Source organism: Corvus moneduloides, chromosome 13 (genome assembly GCF_009650955.1).
Source record: "Corvus moneduloides isolate bCorMon1 chromosome 13, bCorMon1.pri, whole genome shotgun sequence".
NCBI lineage: Eukaryota > Metazoa > Chordata > Aves > Passeriformes > Corvidae > Corvus > Corvus moneduloides.
Window position 1 is genome coordinate 7,694,121 of NC_045488.1, and position 22,119 is coordinate 7,716,239.

The following is a 22,119-nucleotide window of genomic DNA, read 5'->3' on the forward strand; positions in this document are numbered from 1 at the left end:
TTTTCTTTCGCTTCATATGGTTATTAAGAATTATTGGATTTATAGACCGTGGTTAAGGACAGTCACTACTGCAGTTGCTTGGTCAAGAAAACAAAAGGGTTTTCTTGTCAGTTGTATTTTCTCAGAATTATTAACTTCAATTTTTCTTCATGTTAGGGAGACACAAAAGAACAGATAAATAAGCAAAGTACAACCCAAGTCCTTACTTTCTTTTTTATTTTTGCTGTGACTTTAATAATTAAGAAGAGCCCCTGCCTCTGCCTCTCTCCTCCAGTGGATGGCAGTTGAGTACCATGGAACGGAGCAGAGCTGACTTGCACCTCGTTGTAACTCTCTCAAGGAGGCAACCGCTGATTGGAATTAGTTGTTCTTTGCCAGTGTGAAATATCACTCAGAAATACCTGAAGAATTAGAAAAGGAAGAAATGGAAAGCGTTTTCAATTTAAACTGCTTTGTTACTGGAGCAGGAGCAGATCTAAAAGTTTTCTTCAGCAGCTGTGGGGGAAAAAAAGAGTCTTATATCCATATACACAAGTTTCAAGTGTTTTCTTTTTATATGTTAATCTGAATTTTCAGTATATGGATGCTAATGAAAAGAAGTTCCTGATTTTCATTTTGCTTCCTGACCTCCACAGTCTTTAGGTTTTAATACTGTACTCATAATTTCAGCATGAAGAATAATTTTTAAAGGCAAATTTTCCTTTCTTGAAGTCTCAGCTGCACCAGAAAGAATAGGACAATTCCCAGGGACTGGGATTGCAATGTGAATTTAGTCATCATTGAAACTGTGACTAGTATTGAAATGTTCTCCTAAAAGAAAAGTTTAAAACAAACATTCCAATCAAAAACAGAAACCTAAACATGTTCCTCTTAAAAACGAGTCTCCTCCAACTCCTCCAGTTTATAGCACATACCCTCGGGCTATTACAGTCTAGAAAAATCTGAAATAAAACCACAATGTTTTCTGGGTCTGATCATGCATCACTTGCTCAAAAAGAAGTTTAGGGCCTCCTGAGAAATACAAGGTTTAGGCCTTCCTGACACATGTTGCTTCTTTTTAAAGGAAACAGTCTAGTGCATCTTTATGGCAAATACATCATTTTAGTTTTGTTCCCTTTATAAGGAATCACAGATGGATTGAAACAGAAAGCTTTAAAAAAGTATTTGCAATTCCAGTTGCATATAAATAATATTGTGGTCAGTATCCTAGCTGTTTTTAACATTAGTAGTTATTTACTTTTCAAATTTTATTTGCTTCTACCTGTAGTCTCATGCTGTTGTAGTATAAGATCAGACACAAATAACTGTTTACCCCAAAAATTAAGTTTCTGTAAGTAACTATTTTAAGATGTTTGCTTTTATGTTTACTGCTGAAGGATCTCGAGCACTCCTGCCAGAAAGGAAAGTATTTATTATCTCTCTTGTACAGATGAGGAAACTGAGACACTGTGAAATTAAAAGCTTGGGGAAATTAGTGAACAGTAAATTACGGTGTGAATTTACTGCGTACCAACCACCCTGCACGAACTCATCATGTGGACTGGCAAAGAAAAAGGATTAAACTCCCTTAAATTATCTCCCATTTGCCATGGACAGACAGTTGCCATGGATCAGCTGACAAGCAGTGACTTCTCAACCTGCAGCAGGCCACTCGCACAGCAAATCCCCCCGTCGGAGAGGAGCCACTCACGGGGGCTCTGCTGCTAATCGGCTCCAACTTTAGGCAAGAGTTTCTTAGTCACTAGTTTCCACAGCTGGTTTACCTAAAATTCACAGATGTAAATCTCTGGCAGGACTCAAAGTCAGACTAGAGTACCCTTGCAACCGTGAAAGCAGAAGTTGTGAGTTAAAACCAAAATACTGAGAGGAGATAAACTTTGTCTTTTTGAAGGATGGAGCACTTGCAGGATGTGTCCAGGCAGTGTATGGGTTAAACTGGTGAATTAGAGTGGTGGAATCAGAAGATGAGTCCTGGAATTTGAGAATCACCCTCATATCTCAGGGGTCTTTGGCATTAAAGTTGCTTCCAGCCTCGTGGCAGCACCTTACAGCCCAGCCCAGCATGGAATGCCACATGGAAGCTGTCTGTCCTGGGAATCCCATCAGACACCTCTTCCCACCCCATGCCTGGGTTGAGTCCATGCCTGTGTGTTCAGGGCACTCTGAAAGATCTCTTCCATCTCACAGTGCCACTTCTGGACACCAGAGTCACTGGGCATGACCACTGCAGCCCTGGTCACTGTTTGCTGGTCCCACAGTGACCTCTGGGCTCCAGAGGCCACCGGCGAGGCTCCAAAGGTGACCTCCTTGCCCTGCAGCAGGCTGAATGGCTGATGTTGAAACGACTTTGGCAGGAGCTCTCTCCATTGTGTCTGATCCAAGCTGGAGAGATGAGCACGTAGGGAGCTGGGACAAAGGTTGGCTGGTGGGAAGAGAATTACTGACAAGTTCATTCCACTAATAAACAAAGACATAAATGATGATGCTATAAAGAAAAAGCAGGATTCTCTGGAGAAAACTGTAGAGAAACCTAGTAAGGAGAAGAGATGTTTAGACAACGGTTTTACATTATACTGCTTGGTAAAAAATGTTCTATTTTAGCTCCAAGCTTGAGTCTAGTTAGAGCTGCACCAGTGCTTAGGAAACAGCATGTATTTTAATGCCCTATGAACAGGAATAACTGATAACTAGTACATTTAAATGTGAAAAGCAGAACTTTTCTCTGAGGGAGGCATTATTTTGTTATTGTTGTTGTTGTTATGGATATTTTCTTCATGGTTTACATTGCAGCTATAGCATTCCACTGGCAGTCATTTATCTAATGACTTATATCTTTCAGGCTGTGGAAAATGCAGGATAACAGAGAGAGAGAAAAAGTGGTGGTAAGTCCTTTTTAATTTGCATTTCAGGGCTGAACTTCTAAGTATGAATATACAGAAGTTAGCACTTCCCTAACATCCCCTCATTATCTTATTTCCAAAGTGTTACAGTACAAAACCAATGGGATCAGGGCACTATTTGCTTCAATCCCTCCCACCCCAAAGAAAGTCTGTGTAGAGGTAGATTTGCTTTTGGTATAACCAAAATTAAGACAAAAGGGTATGTCCGAGAAAATATTTCTTTTTCCCTTGTAAGGCTTAACCTTAGAAAATGCCTGTTTGTGCTAGAGAAATGGCTTGCATGGGATATGACAGCCACCTTTTATAGAGGCAAATCAGACTCACTGGGCTGTATTGTTGTAAAGGAAAAGTTTCACAGATATAATTAACCTGTGGAATGCCCTTCCACAAGGTGCTCTTAGAGTGTTGTCACTAATACTGTCTGTTTTCATAACTCGGGGCATCATGGTCTTCTAGCTGAGAGCAAGAAGCAATCTACTGTGTCTCTCCATGACATGCTTCTTCTGAATGAATCAGGAGGTCATGGTGACTCTTGTAGTGATGGTCACTGCTGGAGCTGGAGGAGGTGATGGCATTGAAGGGAGAGCCTGTGGCTGTTTCCAGAAATGAGCATGAGGCCTGTGACAAGGACAGCCCAGGCTGCTGGTATATGTGATGGGGAGAGGAAGGTCTGCACACACCGGGGAGGCTGGCAAAGGAGAAAGGTGGGTCATGGCAGGGGTTGCCCATCTTCTTCAGCTCTCAAAACACTTGAAGTTACTGAGATGGTGGGCAGGGGGGAGGCCCTAATGGCTTGAGAATTACTGCTTTGCAAAGGAGCAAAAGGGAAGGTCTAAGAAGGTCCCATGGCTGGGTCTGAGTGATAGTCTTGGGCCTGAAGGAACTTGGTGTTCAGCACAGCTCTGCTTCTGGAGCACATGGGAGGCAGAAGTGCCTTCATTCTGCTGAAACACCTCAGGGGTTCAGGCACAAAGCTTTCAAGGGCGATGGCCCAGGCAGTGGAGCATGTCTGGGGGTTGGTGAGTGCACATGGGGTGGGAGGAAGGACCATCAGACCCTGTCTGTTGAACCTGTTCCACTAAAGATTCATCTGTAAGGACAGAAAAGTGGAAGCAAAGATGTGTGAGTGAAGGATCTTCAGAGAGATGGTCCCTGGTTTGGGGAAAATGGTGTTTGGGGAGGAGCTGAACGCCTGTAGTCTGGTGCTGTGAGGACCTTCTACATTGGTATACCATCCAGAAACACTTCTCATAAACTTCCATACCAAAATCATGGGAAATATTTGAACTTTAGATGACTCCAGACTTCAGTTGCAGTTTAGTAGGATTTTAAGGCTGGCGCTTTATATATATATGACATATATAAATACACACACACATGCAAAATATATAAATGTGTGTGTGTATTTATATATATACCTTGGGTTGTTTTGATTCTGTCAGATAAATTCAGTAGCTTTTGTTTAAGGTAGAACTGGTAGAGAGAGTCTCATGCAGGAAGAGATTTGATGGAGATGTGTTAAGCATCAGAGAATTTGCATCAGAGGTTCTTCAAATGTTTCATTCAAGGCCAGCTTGTCAGTAACCTGAATATTTGATTTGAACTCATGCTGGTTTCACATGTCAAACTACCCTGGCACTGCGTGAAAGTGGTGGAAGGAGAGACTGGATGGGGGGAATGAGCAAGTAGGGAAGGATTTGGTTATCAAAGCAGAGGACTTAGATTCAGTAGTAATCGACAGAAGGAGATTACTTCGGCTCGTAGTTCAGACAAGGACTCTATCCCAACACATTAGACCACCCCCTCACACAAACAGAAGGACCTCCATGTGCATTTCCAGCTTCATCCAGGAACGAGGAGACGGTGCAATCACTTTGCTGCCAACCCAGGGAAACGGCAGGTTCGCTAAAGCCCAACTCTCGAGAATATTAATAAAAATAAATGATTTTACCCTTTCTGGTCCTGCTTATAGCAAGCTGCTAATAATGCCTTATGAGGCTGCCACACAGTTCAATCAATAGTTTGATTTTTCTGCCCTAGAGCTGCCACAAGCACGAACCCCACACTGAAGTGGCTGAGTAAGGAGCTGGCTGCAGAGACAGAATGTAGACAGCAAAGGGGAAATGCAGGAGGTGGCACCTTGTGACTTCTAAGAAACTTAGGGATGGACCATTCCTGCTGAGCCCCATCCACCATGGCCACTGCCACATCCCACAGATGCTCCTTGATGCTGGTGCTGGTTATTTATATATTTCTGTGTCGCCTATGGAAACATTCGGGTTTGAAAAAGGGAAAAAGCAATTCGGGGTCCTTTGACTGAGGAAGGTTGATTTTCATTCGAGACAGAATGGCTCATTTTTACCTTTTTAGCTCCTGGAAGAGTAAAAAGTGAGAGGTCAAACCTGCATCACCATGACAACCCCTGCAGCGAGGGTTTTTGAGCAGATGAAGGGGAGTGATAATGGAGCTGAAGTTTCTACCCATTCATAGTCGCTGGGCTTTTTGTTTTGTTTTTCCTTGTTTCTTTCTGTTAGGCCCTGTAAGGTGGCCAAAGGGGCCACCCCCATGGATTGTTCAGGGGCTGAAGGATAACACTGGCCAGTTTAAACATGGCCACGCTCTGCTTGAGATCAGTCCTTGGTGCTGCAGTGCCTGCACACACGTGGAGTGTATATAAACCGTATAAAAATGGGATCGTAAGAGATAGTCATGGAAGATCAAACGTCCCCTCAGATGCATTCCCTACACTCCTGTAGGTACAACACACCAGCAAGTGCAGTCATATTACCCAGATTGCATCAAAGAGGACTGTCATCTCTGCCTTTCCTGACAGCACCTTTGGAGTCCAAAAATAAGCTCAATAAAAGAGCAATTTTCTGAGGAGAGGAGGCATTGTACAAAAGAAGAAATTCAAAATAGGTAGGGGTCTAAGGAGATATACTCAAGAGGGGCTGCAGGTGGAAGCTTATTTGAGTTGCTGAGCTCATGCCCCCTTTTCCTAGACTTGCACAAGGGGGAACGTGTAGGAACAGATTGCAGATAGCTGAGGTCATAGCTACGGAGCAAAATCAAGTCAAATTTAAGTCCCGCAAACAATCCCCCAGATTCCCTTTACCTAAAAACTGAGCCTGCTCCAGGGAAAAACAAGCAAAAAAGCAAATTACTCATTTTTTGAACACCTTTGGTTATTGTAGGTAGCTACTAAATCTGGTGTTTTCCTAAGATAGGAAGCCCTCTCAGACTGGAATATGACTCATTTGATGTACAAACACAGCACCTATGATGGGTCACCTTCAAACGCCAGCTAAAGCTTCCAGATATTTGAATATTATGCCTCTTCAGAAGTTATGAATCATCCTTTCTTTACCTTGTTGTGGTTGCAACAAAAAATGAAACAGAGTAAGAAATATTAGCTCAGGTATTAGAGTGTCAGAAAAGTTAATCTTGTGGGAAGATTTCCCCAGAGTCAGACTTCGGTGGGATCTATACAGCCATCAGATAGTTACATGGAGAAGAGGAATAGCCAGGGTTAACACTAAAAAAGTTTTGAATGGCTATAAAACCTCGAGTTGAAGCAATTCTCTGTGCCCAAAGGATTAGGTTAAAGCTTTTTCAGCGCAGTGGAGATGAATTATTCCATTTTTGCCTAGTGAGTGGTTTCTCATATCTTCTTCCAAAGTGCTGGACGTGTCCCTTATGTCAGGATGGAGTTACACAGCCCACCATCCAGAAAGGCAAGCTGCAAAGAAAGAGCACAGATATGGTCTCTCTACCACCAGATTTGAAACAATAGCTGCATCAACCCAGCAAGAAAGCAGAGCTGGGCTGTTGGGATCAGCCGGCAGATAAATCAAAGTGAATCTGAGTGATAGTGATGTGATGTTGCAATAATAATTCACTCCTCATGCTGATTTAGAAGAGGAAGCCAATTCAGAGCTTCACAAGCACCAGGGCCAGCACAGAGCCCTATGGGACAGAATGAAAGAGAATGGTTTCATATGGAAACAAAGTGGAGGTTATCAATTGCATAAAATACATACCTGGCAGAAGACAGATGAGAGAATTTCTGGAAATGCTTTGGATTATAATCTGTGCTTCAGACAACTGATTTATGAAATGCTGGATTCTTGTGTTTTATTCAACCAATCTGAAAAATTATCTTAAATATGAAGCCTCTGTATGTGAGAGTATTGCAGCAACAGTAATTTAAACAGGATGTTGGACTATGACAGAAAATGCAATTTCATCTTTACAGTGATGAGCCAGAGACCTCAATTTTCCTCTTCCTGTGATGTGACTCTCTTGAGTCAGATTTGAAGTTTAGGTATGGTCTGAGAGGGGGGCAGATAGCCTGTCTGCTGGTGCATCTCAGGACAAACACTTTTTGGGAGCTCAGTCTTTGAGGACAAAATAAAAAATGCCAATCACTTTGGCATCAGATCATTTGGAGACTTTAATTACGTTTATTTCATTTTTATTCCTCACTGCAACTCTACTCATCCGTTTCCAGGCACAGTGGACTCAATGAAACCTGATGTTGTTTTCAATTTACCAACATCTCTTTGGAAAACAGACTCATCTCACTGTGGAAATGTTCTGAAAACAAATTGAAACCATTCCTCCTACTCCCCACAAGAGTAACCAAGTGCCAGAGCTTTATTTTACACTTTGCTTGGATAATATTTGGACATAAATTTTACCTGGCAATTGTATGTTCATTGACATTGTATCTTTAACATTTCAGGTGATTAAGCTGGACTCATAGACATTTAGTTTTTAATTTTAAGAAAAAGCTTTCCCACGGCAATGGAGTGCACAGTTTCAAGACAAATTCCAGCCTAGGAAAGATGTATGGACTGGCACAGAAAGTGTGAAATATCACATGAGCTCTGCTGACAAGTCAGTACAGTTGTAAGAAGTCAATGTAGCATCAGCTGACATGTGGGAGAAGAAAACCACAAACAAATGTTTCTCTCTGCAGAGCATTTCCAGCACACCTTAATTCTGTGAAAGACGCTGGCATGGTGAGCAAATATTGCTGTCCGTGGGTTAAAGTTCAAATGCATCACTTGAGCAGATGAGGAGTTCAACCAGGACAGAACAACTTGCCATTTCCTTCAGGGAGTGGTGGCCATGGGGTGGAGAGGGAGGTGGGTGTGAGAGTAGGATGCAGGCAGTCACAGCCCTTCTACAGCAATTACCATAAAGATTAAATAAATACAATAGCCTAATTTCACATGGAAGTACACTTTAATTAAGTCTCTGCAGAACAATGAGCTGCTTCCATAAGAGCTGTGAAAATCATCACCAGGGACTGTCCAGAGGAAGAGAGAAACAAACAAGTGAAGGTCTCTTTGTATAGAAAATATGTACAGGAAGCATTTTGAAAAGCTTGTCCCCAGTTAATTTACCTAGGAAGAATTAATGACAAACTCCAGGGTTTTGCTCTGGTTTTATATAAGTTCCCCATCCCAGAGCTTCATGGTTCTTCCCAGACTGAGGGAGACAATTCATTTGCAGACCAATGCAAATTTTTGCGTTTCCAGACTATTGCAAGAGCATCACAGCTTATTGTGTGTGATGTACACCAGTGGGCTTAGCTTGGCTGAAGTGCTTCTGGGAGGCAGAGTTGTGCAAGATAAGCTCCAGGTGTAAAAAAAAAAATCTGTTCTTTCGACTCAGTTAATGATGCATTCCTTATGTTAACGTGGTCAGGGACAGAGTTCAGTAGGAGGTGTTAGGGGAGCATCACTTGTAGAACCTCCCTTCATTCAAAAGGCATTTTCCATTATTTTCTTTATCTTTCTGTATGATCAGAGTTCCCAATGCACAAGAACTGGATGAAAATGAACCAATTTGCCATTACCACTTTTTCAAACACCTGGATGCATTGCCTGAGTGCAGAGAAGCTTGGCCAAGGTCATGATTATTCTCTTCCTGAGATTGGGATGTTCAACAGAGAAGAGTTCAGCTACTGGCATCACATCAACCACCTCATGACCTGTGGTGAGTTTGAGCTCAATAACACCTACAGAAGAGTCAGCTTCATTGCAAAGGCAGAGTTGAGATGTTCACTAAATCCCAGCCAGATACAAATCTTCACAGAGTGCAGGTGACAGGGCAGCTTGATGGGCAGCTTGATGTTTATGAAGGAAGATTTTGCCTTGAAGCTCGGATGGGTAGTGGGTGTAAATTACAAATGACTTTTTTTTACCTCAGAATCTATCATCAACTACTTTAAAAATGAATATTATTGCTTCGGAGAGTGCCATCTGGTAGCTTTCAGCTATCAGCTCTGCAAGGCTCAGGCAGGTTAGACCTGGGGAAGCAGAAAATCACTTTTGTGCTTGATGCTCATCTTACACTAAGGTTGTGGAGGCTTTTGGTCAGGCACTGCCTTTGTTTGCTTTCTTCGTTTTTATGCAGCTAGGTAACATAGCTGGGCCCAGCTCCACAGACGACATCTTGGGCATGACTGCACTGCAACACAAAAATCATTACAACCAGACAATCAGCTCTCAGACCATGCCAGGATCTGCTTTTTCTTTGAAAGGGAGTTGAAGCACTCGTGGAGGTTTAATCGAAATCTGAATACGTGTGACTGAAATTGGCTCCCTGTGATTATTTATACAAGTAAATCTCTGCTTCTCACAAGTTCCCAGAAATCAAATGCCAAACTTGTATGATCTTTTTTTTTTTAAAGAAGCAAATATTTGTTGAAAATTCTTTGCTGTATTAATTTTCCTCCGCCTTCTCTCAGGCAGCCCTGATAGCGATGGAGAGACTCCTGGTGTGCATCAATCAACCTAGGAAAGAGGGACCAAAATAGCTGATTACTAGATCTGTAATGTCTTATCCTCAGAAAGAAACCAAATTTTCAGTTAGCTTTTAGAATGGTTTGTTTTCCTCATATATCTGCATGCCCAACTAAAATCTTCCAGGAAATGATCCTTATTTCAACAGTAGGTATGTCAGGTACAGGTATTTTAAGGAGGAGGTAGTTTAAGCCAAGGGCTGCATATTTCCATGTTTTCCTAACTCCCAGTTGAAAACCCATCTGCTGGTAAGTGGTTTATAACTTGACAGTCAGCCACCACTATTTTTTAAAGTGTTCTACAATGTTTATAATGTCAGTCCCTATTGCTAACCTTTTTTTTTTTTCCTTTTACTTTCTTTACTTTCTCTCTTTTTTTTTCATGGTAACCTTTTACCTTCTCTTTCCCTGCTCAGACCCATTAGCAGGATGTTGTGCAATATGGTGCTTGTCATCTGTTTCAAAGACACAGTGATGAGATACAGGTATGCCAGATGGATAAACCTAGTGTGACTAATTATTGTGTATTTGCCTTTAATTATTATCATTTATTACCAGAGAAAAGACAATAGAGGTTCCCAGACTCGGAAGGGAATGTCGGCAGAAGGGGAATTTTTGTCTCTTTGGGTTTTTTGGTTTTTTTTTTTTTTTCCAAGAGACTGGCACATCAGCAAGAAAAGTTTACTTGGAGAGAAATACTGCAAGATATCTGAGACAAAAGGAGACAACATGACCCAAGCAATACTTTCCTTTCCCTGGCACATACTTGAGGATCAGATCTCTCATAGGTAATAAATAGTTTTTGTGTAACTATAGAACAAGTATTTCTTGGCTGAATGTCCACTCAGGGCATAAGGAATGTATGGATATCCTTCAGTCATCTCACAGAGAGAGGTTTGAGCTCAAAGCAACCTCTAAAAATCACCTAGCCCAACCCCCCCAGAGCTGGCAGGGACACCTTCCACTAGAGCAGATTGCTCAGAGCCCTGTCCAACCTGGCCTTGAACACTGTCAGGAATGTGGCATCCACAGTTTCTCTGGGCAGCCTGTGCCATGGGTACGCTTCAGTCCTCTCCAGTCTAGTTTTGAAGACATTTACAGCCCCGGCTCTGCCCCTTTGGCACCAGAAAAAAGACTAAGCCATAAGACATACGTTATCTCCTCTATGGAAGAGTGAAACCTGAGGTCCTTAAGCAGCAATTTGTGACCAAACTAGGCTCAGGGTAGCAAACACTGACATTGATTTCTGTGCCATCACAGTGAGCCCTCAAAATTTCCTTTAAATGGAATCTGCCTCTGTATCTGACCCTAACATGCAACATTTCTACATTGTTTGGCAAAAATGAAGATTTTCTTCTTTTCGGTATTATGACTTTATTTTCAATCAATCCCCTCACAAACACGCACATATTTATAAACATGTCTAGTTATAAAACAAGCATTTTAATACAAAGGGGACATTTCTCTTGCATTTCAATAGATGCCTACCGAGGACAGACACTTCACTTAATTCAGAACCCACAGCCTGGCCTGCTGGATGATTTTGAAGGAGTCTAGATGGTTGACAATGGTAAGAAACTTTTGGAAATGTTTAATACTCTGGTCCCAAAAACTGCTTTCAGGTTACAGCTGAATCAGCTGCCATTTACAAGTGCAAAGTGGGTTTATGATGGCTCATAAGCCTGATCTTGCTTATGGGGCACTGCACTTTAATTCGAGAGCAGCCGCACTGATTTAGTAAACAGATCGAGGAAGAGCTTCAGACTCCAGGCTTTAAAATTCATGAGGATCTGATTTAGTATGTTTTACACTGGTATTTTAACATATTTGCTCTATGGCTAAATTGCAGCGTAACCTAAAGGACCAGTCATACACCACAATCTATTGTAGATAATGCAAGATATAATCAATGTCACCAGGCTGCTGAGCTATTTCTATATTTAGTATTTGTCAGGCAAATACATGCAAAAGCACTAAAACAACAAAGTCCGTACATGGATGATTTGTGAACAGGAGAAAAGGCTAAATTTGCCACTGTCTGCTCTGAATAGCTTATCCAGATTGCAGGACAATTTTGTTTTGGACAGAAATATTTTCCATCACAGAGTCTGCTGAAGTCAAGAGAGTACTACTCCTTTGGCCACAGGATGGGCTGAAGGGCTGGGCTGTATTTTGGGATTGGCAGCTCTGACCATCTCCCTTTAACCCATTTGAACACAATTTGATTGGGACTTGACTGAGCACTTAATAGTCTGTGATTGCCTTGATTGTAGACTTCTACTTTTAAACCAAATGCAATGTCATTATTATATATCAAGAAAGAACGGTCCCTGATAACCAAAAAATATTACATTAAATTGGCACACTGAGAATTAAATATGCAGAATCAGCCTAATGAAATAACTTGCCTTTGGTTGCAAGAGCCTTCATCATCCTTAAGAAGATTTAATGCTAATCTGACTTGGAGCTGTTTCAGTCCAATTATTTTTCAGCAAATTTTTGAGCTTTATTTTTTCTTTTCAGCAGCATTATTCAGTCTTGACAGTTTTTATTTTGTTATTTTTGTGGATATTGAGTAAATGGGAAACCAATTCAGAACCATTCTTAAGTAGAAATGAAATGCCCTGTAATCCAATTTTGATCAAAATTCATCTTTGCTTTTCGGGGACCGAGCAGCCTGTGCAGTTATCTCTGCACAGCACAAGTTGATAATAAAGCAAAGCAAAGCTCACATTCTTTTCCCGTTGCATGTGGTGGGAACTGGGCATTGTTCAGCTGGAGAACAATGTGCTGCTCCCCCAGCATGTGGCAAGGCAGCAGAATGGGAAGAAGAAGATTTCTCCCCATGCTTCTACTTCTGTTCCTCTAGTGTCTGAAGTAAACCTTTCTTCCCACCCGTGGGTGGGTGGTTCTCTTCCCTAGAAACCTTCCTGTCTCCCTCCCCTGATGCCCTGTGTTTGCAGGAGATAGCTCACTGCTGCAGCACCTTTCCCAAAAGCACTCCTAGGGAGCAGAGGCATATTCAGCTGTGGCCACAGACCTGGTTTACAGCTCCTCTGCCTTCCACTTCAGTATCCATTGCCTTTTGGTTATGCACAGATACAAAAGCCAAGATACATCACAAAAATACAGTCCATGTCCCAGCAGTGACTGGACAAAGAGGCCTCGTATGTCTTACATGGTGCAGGGAGGAATCCCATGTAACACGCGTTTTTCCTTTATGTTTACTTCAGTGATTCCAGCTGAGTCCTAAACTGGCTTTTATTCCACATTGCCTGGCAGAAGCAATACCTCAAGGAAGGCTTTTCAGGTGCAACGTCAGCAAAATTGGTGGCCTTGAAATGGCTGTTTGCAATCAAGCAAAGCTGCTCCATTCCTCCTAAAAGTGTATTTCATTCCCACCAATCATTTCTTCACCAGCTCCTCCAACCTACAGGCCTAGCTTTTTTTCAGTGTTCATTTCATATAACCTTCCATGTTGTGATGCAACAGGTGTTTTTCTAGGATGAGACAGAACACTGAATATCAACAAGTTTTTTGGCATCTATCCACACAGGCTTCTATCCTTTTCACAGGATCCTGTGAAAGGTCATAAAGGAGAGGGATGCATCATTAAATAAGCATCTCAACATGGTCAGCACCTGCTACCTGTCCCCAAAAGGAAAAGTTAGGAGAGGTAACACATCAGGATGAGAGATGATTAAATGCAAATCTCTGGTACCCTCCCAAGACACACAGCAAGTGCCTTCTTTTCCTTGGTAGCAGGAAGCTCGTAACTAAAGGATACAAACTTTTTGAAGAGATGGAGTTGTCTTTCCAAGGTATCCTTATGTTCAGTTACTGTTCATTACCTTCTTGTTTCTGTCTGTTCTTCTCATCACATCTTGCAGTTTCTTGCTGCTTCACTCTTTCTGTTTCCTCACCATCTAACCTTAGACCATTCCCTCTCTTTCTTTCTCTCTGAAAATCTGCCTGCTGGTATTTTCCATGAATCCATCTGCATTGAATTATTTATAGATACAATAAAGTCCGCTTTTGTCTAATGTTTATTTTCTTTAATAACAAGAAACATGGGGAAAATGTTCCAAAGAACCAAAAAAGGACTTGACTTTTCCTGGACGCTAGGCAACAGTAGCCAAAAAGTACAAAACAAACTGTAGGATGTTCGTAAGATGCATCTAAAAATAATAATCTTAGTACTTTGGTATCTAATATGTTCTTTGAATTTGTTATATTTCCCAAATCTGAGTCTTGGTTTTAATGCTGTTGTGACACTCTGAAGGCTTTAATGGACAATGAGTCACTATGGAGGTACCCAGGAGCAGTTAGCAGATGGATTACTGCTGGTGCAGCCAGATCTCTGCTACCTGTTTTCCTTGTCCTAAGTGTTTTTGAAATAGGTCATGGAGGTCTCTTATGCTGGTCATTTGCAACCAGTGGGTTTGTCTTGTACCTGGTAAAAATTAGAACAAACAATATATCTTGCTAAATGAGTCGCTGCTAGTCCTTTGTTACCTTTTACTGTTTGTTTGAATTTACTTTTCATCATGATTTAAAGGCTTTTCCCATCTCCTTTTCCAGTGGAGGGTTTATGTTGTTCATTGCTTCTTCCCTTCAATTATGCAAGCCATGTAAGCATTTCCCCTTGAACACTTTCCAGTTTCTCCCCACCCCAAACCTCACCCACTCTGTGTCCTCCCCCTCGTTTACACAGCTCCATTCTCTACTGTGTTTCCTGCACTGCCTACACTAATTGCACTTAGCATGGATGTGATGGGGGAGGGAGGGTGGAAAGGGAGAAAGTAAAGAGAGGACTTCTGAGGAATCTGTGGGAGTTAAAACTGGAGGCTCCTCTGCACATGGGAAAGATGGAAGACATAAAATAGGCAGCAGAAGGAAGAGGGGAGAGGAACAGATGCAAGTCCAGGTGCAGGGTGACCAGAGACAACCTCAAGGTAGGTTGTATGTTGGTTCTCATCTTTTTAGAGGGAGTAAGGAAGCACCTGGAAGCTGCAGAGATGGGAGCCCAGGAGATCCAGTCCCTGCTCTCTACAGTACCCACATGATGCAAAATCCAGAGGGTGAGGCTTATGGAGCCCTCCCTGCCACCTCTCCTGGCAAAAGGTTATTCAGCATATGGGAGAGGTTGCTTTGTTTCTTAATCATTGTTCCATGCCCCTTCAGCACTCACACTATTGCAATTGCTTGTCTAAAACACTGTTCACTGCCTCTGTCCCCACTCCCATTCCAAAACCACAGGAAAAAGGATGCTGACACCACAGAAGCAGTGTTCTGCACAGTGGGGCCGTTCTTGCAGATGGGGGCTGAAATCTGCCTGGAGGACTTGCAAAATTCAGTCCCTGCACTCTTCATAGTGGGAGGTGAATGTGAACGTCGCCTCTTTCTCAGAGCAGCTTTTAAGAGTGAGTACTTGTCTCAGAAACAACAAACACACACCATCAAACAACAGCCCAGCTAACAAACTAGCCCTCAGAGACCAGCAGCTCCCAAAAATCAGCACTCAGTACTCTCTGAAGCTTCACTCATTTGGATTCAAAGGTACCTGGATGCAGAACACTTGAGCTAGAGAAACTGCACATCTGTGGCATGTGTTTATTTATTTATTTACCTGCTTTCCAATCTTGCACCTGCCTACTTTAGCTGATCTCTAGCTATCAAATTGTGATGGAGCAAAAGTAATAAAATGCCTGTAGGATAGAAAAACCCTGCCTGAAGTTCTCCCATAGCTCAGCCAGACCTAGAAGATGCACAATTCAATTAAAAGAAATATAAAGTTTTTCTCTCCTCACCTTGCCATTTTCCCTTTCTCTTCTGTGCATTTCATATATCCACCCATATATAAATAAATAAATGCACACATACTCTCACACACATACGCACACACGCACAAGCTCACCCCTCCCCTTCCCAATCCTTCCTTTAAGGTTTAATTTAACAATAACATTTGCGATCGGGGTCCTGAGCATCTCAAGGGCATTGCGCTTGAAATTGCACACACTCCGCACCATTTATCATAGCCTGACATGTGTCATGTTCCAGACTGCAGCTCCAAGAGGTTACAGCTCACGACTGCTCCTTTGTTGATCAGCTGCCGAGACAACTGAGGCACCTTTCTTTCTTTTTTTCTTTCTTTCCTTCTTTCTTTCTTTTTTTTTTTATTATTAAAGCTGCACAGTCTTCTTTTCAGAGGGCTCATTCTGACACAATGGAAAAAGAAAATGAATTCTTCTCTGCTCTGTGCAGTTCCCCCACCAGGTCTTCATCAACCCAAATTCTGATCGCATTTTATTTGGGTTCAATAGCAAAGCCTTGGCTGGTTAATATTACTGGTTAATGCTGACTGTAGGAGGGACAAACTATTTTCAAGGTAGTTCTGTGCTTGAGGAGAAGAACAGGGTGTATAACTGCTAAGGATACTGGGGACAGTGCTATGGCAGTTCCAAAGTGCTTTCCTGTGGCAGCAGCCAGGCTTGCCAGGCCAGTGAATTCTCTCCATTGCTGAACTTCAGTCCTGAAACTTTGAGGATATGAATTTTTTCTTCTCCAGCACTTCTATTTCATTGACTCCACCTCTTCTCCTTCACTTCTTGGTGCCTTGCAGATTTCTTGCTGTGTGCAGAGCACCTGAGACCTGTGTGTATCTTTGCTGGAGTGATGCATACAGCAATTCAGCAAACCAGGCTGTTTATAAACAAGAGCCACTGAATTGGATTCATAAATCCCTTGTAGATCCGACTTTTGCCAGTCTTCATTCTGCCAATCAACATTTCTATAGGGTATGGGTATGGGTGTCACTGCAACTTAATGTGTAAAGGATGTAAGGTGCTACTGATAGCAAGGAATGGGATCTGAATGCTGGTCTAAGAGCTGAACAAAAACAGACTTTGCATTGTTCTGCATTCTCAAGAAGGTTGGCATATCAGGTGAGCTCATAATTTCTTTTTTAACTATTTATAATGAAGAGTTCTTGAAGGCAGGAAATGCTGAACTGGAGCCGATTTCTCTAATTCCTCTCCCTGTTTTCATGTTCTGCTCTGTCCTGGAAGACCTGAAGCCTGAAGGTTCAGGTCCCAAACTCTGTCAGTGTTTTGGAATGACACTTGATCTTTCAGATTCCTGTTCCCCTCTGAGCTCTAAATCACGCAATGTTCGTCACCACCTGTTAGCATCAAGCACAGCCTCTGCTGACACAGTTGGAGTTGTCTTACTTTCTCTCACACTCTCATCTCTTGTCGATGGATATTTTCGGAGGTTTCCTCGGTTTAGAGGCACTTGATTAATCAGTAGTGCCAGATGGGAAGGCTCAAGTACTACCACCATGTGTGTGTCACACGCCTATTAGATTCACAAACAGAGGGGTTTCTTGCCATTGGCCAGCAAGATTTCGCACTTTATCCTTCATTTTATGTTTTTTGCCCATGTCAGACCTCTTTGCCTTCCAGTTCAGCACACTTCCCTTGAAAAGTCTGATCCGAACAGTGCTTTGCTGCCTGAAGGAAGCCTCTTTTTCTCCCTGTTTCTCAAGGAGAGAAAAGCCCAGTTTTGTGTCTGTAGCTGGGTAGTCCCACATTCACAGCATCCTCTCTGAGCTGCTCCCAGGCTCAGCATGGGGCCAGCACCCCATTGCCTGTGATGCATTTTCCCCTTGCATCGCTGCTCGTGTTGCTGACCTTGACTCGTGCTTGATCCCTGCCCTCCCCCTTTGCCAGCGTCAAGGCACCTGCCTGGCCCTGCAGGGATGATGTAGTGCCACCAGCTGGGATGGCGTAAAGCAGCGCCGGGACTCGGCCAGCTTCCAGTCACATCACTCTGCCTGTCCTGGGGAGCGCAACCACCTGCACAGCCTCACCTTCCCCCACACTGAAAGGTAACAGTTTAGCAAAAATAGGGCAAGGCACAGAGCACAGAGAGGTAGAAGGGCAGACACCACCATAAATGCTGTTTCTCCATCAGTTTGCCACCCTAAACAACCACCTGTCTGTGTGTGCCTGACACTGCCACTGCTCCTCTGCCCCCAAGCAGCAAGGAAGCTGCTTGGCTGCCCAGTCTTAAATGAATATGATGTCTCCCTAAAACTCCTAGGGAGATTTACTGAGGATATTTAAGAGGGCTGGGGTTCTGTTATTTATAGAGGGGTTGTGCCCAGGGTGTGCCTGTGCCTGTCTCTCTTTTTAGGACACCTGTTCCCATGAAAGCTGCTGCAGTGTTTTAATTCCTCACTCCAGACCGCACAGGGACCAGTTTAGCCCCCAGCAGTTTTAAATGAAAGATGAATAATTTTAAGGGTATTTTGTGGATTTATAAGGAGGAAGCAAGGAGTCTACAAAAAGGAAAAAAATAACAGTCTATGGCAAAAATATTAGAAATAACTACAAACCCAATAAAAATAAAAACACCCCTCAGCTTTCCTTCTCCAACCATGGATATTGTCATTGTAATACTGCTCAGAAATGGGGTCCCTTTGGGTTGGGAGTGAAAGTGATACACAAGTACTCTTAGTGTAACAGAAAAGCTGCAAGGAAAGCAGCACACACAGTAATCAGGCAAGCGGTAAGGGTTTCAGCTGAGACCATCCTCTGAATATCTCAACCATGGAGCAGAGCTAAGACTGGATTCAGAACTGGCTCAACAGCCTGGTCTCCCTGTGGAAGGAAATATGGCTACAGCAGCCTCTATTTATTGGGATGGCATTGGGGGATGCTGGAAATTAATTGGTTCCTCAGATACAAAGAGTAAAAGTAACCTTGGGTCCCTCTGCTAGAAAGAAAAGAGGATAGCCACCAAGCCAAGCTACATATAAATAATAGGAGAACCAATAATGACTTAAAAAAAGTATTTTAATGCAATCAGGCAGAGTGGAGGAAAGAATAATGACATGTGTACAGTAGACACAATGTAGATTACAATTTATAACAGGATACAGGATGGAGCCAGCACTTGATTAGGGGACCATGTTACAAATTTTTCAGCATATGTCCTCTGTTTTTCTTTGCCTTGGCATAGAAGGCTGGGCACTGCTCGTAAGTAAATCACATCGTCAGAAAATGCCCATGTTGATGAGAATTGCAGGATCCAAGGAAATTAACTTGACTTGTATTTTAGACAATTCTGCCATATCCATTCCTTGCCCAGAGCTGTCAACTGGGAAAGAGTTGTGCCTGCTTACAGCTTTGATCAGAGATAAAAATTACCCCTAGTTCATGAATATGTTTATCATGGAGATATGTCAATGGCAGAGAATAGATTCTCATCATCCAGTTCTGCATGTCTTGCACTAAAACATGTCAGATACTGATGTGTTTTGCTCTACAAATAGCACCCTCATACTCCACTCATTGTCCAGACCCAGACAGAGCCTGGGCAAGAAGTCCTTCCTCCAGAAGGAAGCACAAGGAGCTTTTGCTGATGAGCTTGGAGGGCCATAAAGCTCCTCTGTGTCTGCTTGCTGTTCCTTGGCCACCACCTATGAGCCATTCACCTGACTGCCAGGGAGGGGGTGAAGACAGAAATTTTCATTTGGTCTGAACACAAACGCTGTTGGCGCTCCTTTGATCATCCCCTGTGTCTTGAGGCTCCGTCTGCCTCCTGGATGTGTTCCCAGCTGCTGTTGTCTGGACCCAGTGCTTCAGCATGGCTCTTGATCATTTACACCAGTAAGTCCTGCTCTGTGGTGGGGGGAGGCTGGGATGTGCTATTTCTTGTGGATAGTCAGGCTATGATAAAAAGGAAGCTCTGTTCATGAATAGAGTAAATTTTTTCCACTTCTAAATCTCTTTTTCTTCCCAGTCTGGTAACATCACAACCCTCAGAGTACCCTAAATTAAACAAAGCAATACCAGAACAACAACAAAGGCAGGAATGGGAATGACACAGCAGCAAACCAGAAAGCAAATGGCTGACAAGGGATGTTTAAATGTTGCACGGTGTTATTTTGGCTGCTCTGTTTGTCCAAATTGCCCTAGAAAACAGAGAGAGCACAAGAAGCTAAATGAAGGCTCCTTGAAGTCGGGGGTTTGCTGGACCCCGATGTGCATGTGCACTGGGTGTGGGTGTATTTGTGTGTGTGTATTGGGGAAGAAGGAAGACTGTTATTGTAGTCTCCTTCTAGACAGCCATAAACACCCCTGTTTATCTCCAGCATGCCATCTAAATTCAAAATTAGCATAAGATGATGGTGTTAATTGATTTATATGCATGCAGGCAGTGGTTTATCAAAGGTAGAGGGACATAAGGTCACTCCCCTAAGGGTCTCCTGGGAACAAGCATCCATCTGAGATAATATTGAGATTGGCATAGTTGGGAATATAACTGTGTCCAAGTATGAAGAAACTGAGTTCTTTGTCATTAGCAGCAAAATAATTTTCCTATTAATATTGTAATTCTCCTTTTAATAAAGGCTGCTCTCATTGAGGTCTTGGAAAGTGCCCTCCAGGTCTGCTCCGAGGTGGCCCAGGCTGCAGCTGGAAGGCTGGCTGCCTTCCCAGAGAAGGGAAAAGTCCTGTCCAATTTGCCATCTGAGCAAGGCTCCAGGAATTTTATTCCCTTCAGGTCAGTGTACCTCAGCCATTGTGGAAATGCCAGAACCCTTCCTCAGAGGGGGTCAGCAGCAACACAGGGACAGCAGGGACCAACAGGGAGTTCTTTACTTTCTGAGGAAATTTCATGAAAATATTTCCCCTGAGGTGTACCAAGAGAAATGCCAGAAAAGGTCTTGGCTTGCAAGTGTCCAAGGAGGAAAAATAAATGCCCTCTTGCACTGCCACCCCCTCAGAAGGGAGGAAAGGAGAGGAGACAGTCCTTAATATGCTGTGCCCAAAATGCCCCCTATTGCCATTGGTTTTCACTATCTATTTTAAAAAACCTTGGTTTTCCCAAGCATGAAAATGGGTTAATCTGAACTGATAGCTGATTCTTCTCTTTTTCCTTTCTCTCTCTCTTTGTTTGTTTGTTTGTTTGTTTGTTTTCCCCCCACCATTTCCTGGGTCAATTTGGGGAATTCAGACATGAAATCCGTCTAAAAAAAGCATCTTCCACTTGTAAGCAAAGCTCCCCTGCTTGGCAAATTGGGAATTTTGCCCTCTCTAGTAGAAGCTGCAGTATCTGATTGCTCTCTGGCTAAGTAGGAGCTCGACAAAGCCACCTTTACACTGAACAATCCCATACATCAGAGGCCACCCCTTTGAATTCAATGGCTTTACTGATGCCAAGAGAGGATATTGGAAGCTTAGTCTGAAATCACACCTTTCAGGTAATAAGCAGCAATGAATAGAAGAGAAAAGGAAACAGGAGGCTTATAGGATTTCATGAGTTTCTTTTAAAGAAAGGAATCCACCCTGCTGCTGATGGCCAGACACTCATATGGGTGTTGAGATGTGCAAATAAAGCAGGTAATAAAGCTGTTAGCAGTGGTTCACAGCAACAGACTGGCTCCTGTCAAGGAGAAGCAGGTTAGGTAAACTTTTCAGGTGTTTGGAGGTGAATCTTTTTTTCATGCACAGCCCTTGTTTGACCCAACTATTTCACATCATTACCAATTGCTTTGTTCGTACATATCAAACTTCCTTCTTTTGCTTTATTGGTTTCTGCTCTTGCTGACCTCTTCCAGTAGTTTACTTTCTAACATCCTCAATGCTTCATCATGGCTGTTCAGCACACCTCACTGAGGGCTAAGATTAAAAGTTAAAAAAAGAGAAAGAGTGAACACAACAGGAGAGAAAAGAGAAGAGCTTTTGGCAGCAGCCTGGTGACACTCTGGGGGGAGTCAAATGGGATGAGTAACCACCTGGAATAATGGCAGAGGGGAAAAAAGAGAGAAGAGACTCAAACAGCAGGGCCTGAGTGAGAGAATTAGTAGGAACATCAAGCTGAGCAGAGCAGTGGAGGGGAGGAAGGCAAAGTCTATCTCTCCATCTCAGCTCTCTGTTCCAAAGAGAGACACCAAGCCCTGTTAAAATAGAAAATGGGATAATTTAGTTTACAACACTGGGCCCAGATATCTTGTTTTCAGTGGCTGCTTCTCTCCTGGACTAAAAGTCTGCTTGGCTCTAAGGTATAAGAGCAGTCCCAGGGAAATCTGAATGAGGACAGGAAGGGGAGAAGGTGAGAATTAAAGAGCGGGGGAGCAGATATTGTCAGACCCACCTTTAGTGGCTGCAGGACACTGGTGTAGCACAGCCAACACAGCATCAGCAATATCCTCCCTCCAGAGGTGCTACAGAGCTACGTTTGCATCCCCTCCCTGAGCACAAGGCTGCAGGGACATAGGGAAGGTGAGAGGCATCAGCCTGGCCAGGGCTAACTCTGGCTGAGCTCAGGACCTTCTGCCTCCTCTATCCTGGCAAATCGCACCAGGATTATGTTTAGGCTGATCAGTATTTGGTGGAG

General features: G+C 43.0%; 2 long non-coding RNA genes across 2 annotated transcripts in view; both read left to right on the forward strand.

Moving 5' to 3' along the window:
* The first annotated feature begins 3,343 nt into the window (after nt 1–3,343).
* Nucleotides 3,344–9,091, forward strand: LOC116450652. The gene is made up of 3 exons (XR_004242880.1): nt 3,344–3,604; nt 7,645–7,924; nt 8,718–9,091. It is a non-coding gene; the product is annotated as an uncharacterized LOC116450652 (long non-coding RNA).
* Nucleotides 9,092–9,370: 279 nt separating this feature from the next.
* The window catches only part of LOC116450651, a 50,233-nt gene continuing 37,484 nt past the window's right edge, over nt 9,371–22,119 (forward strand). The window contains exons 1-2 of the long non-coding RNA XR_004242879.1: nt 9,371–10,502; nt 11,195–11,284. This is a non-coding gene — a long non-coding RNA (uncharacterized LOC116450651). The remainder of the gene's footprint in view (nt 10,503–11,194; nt 11,285–22,119) is intronic.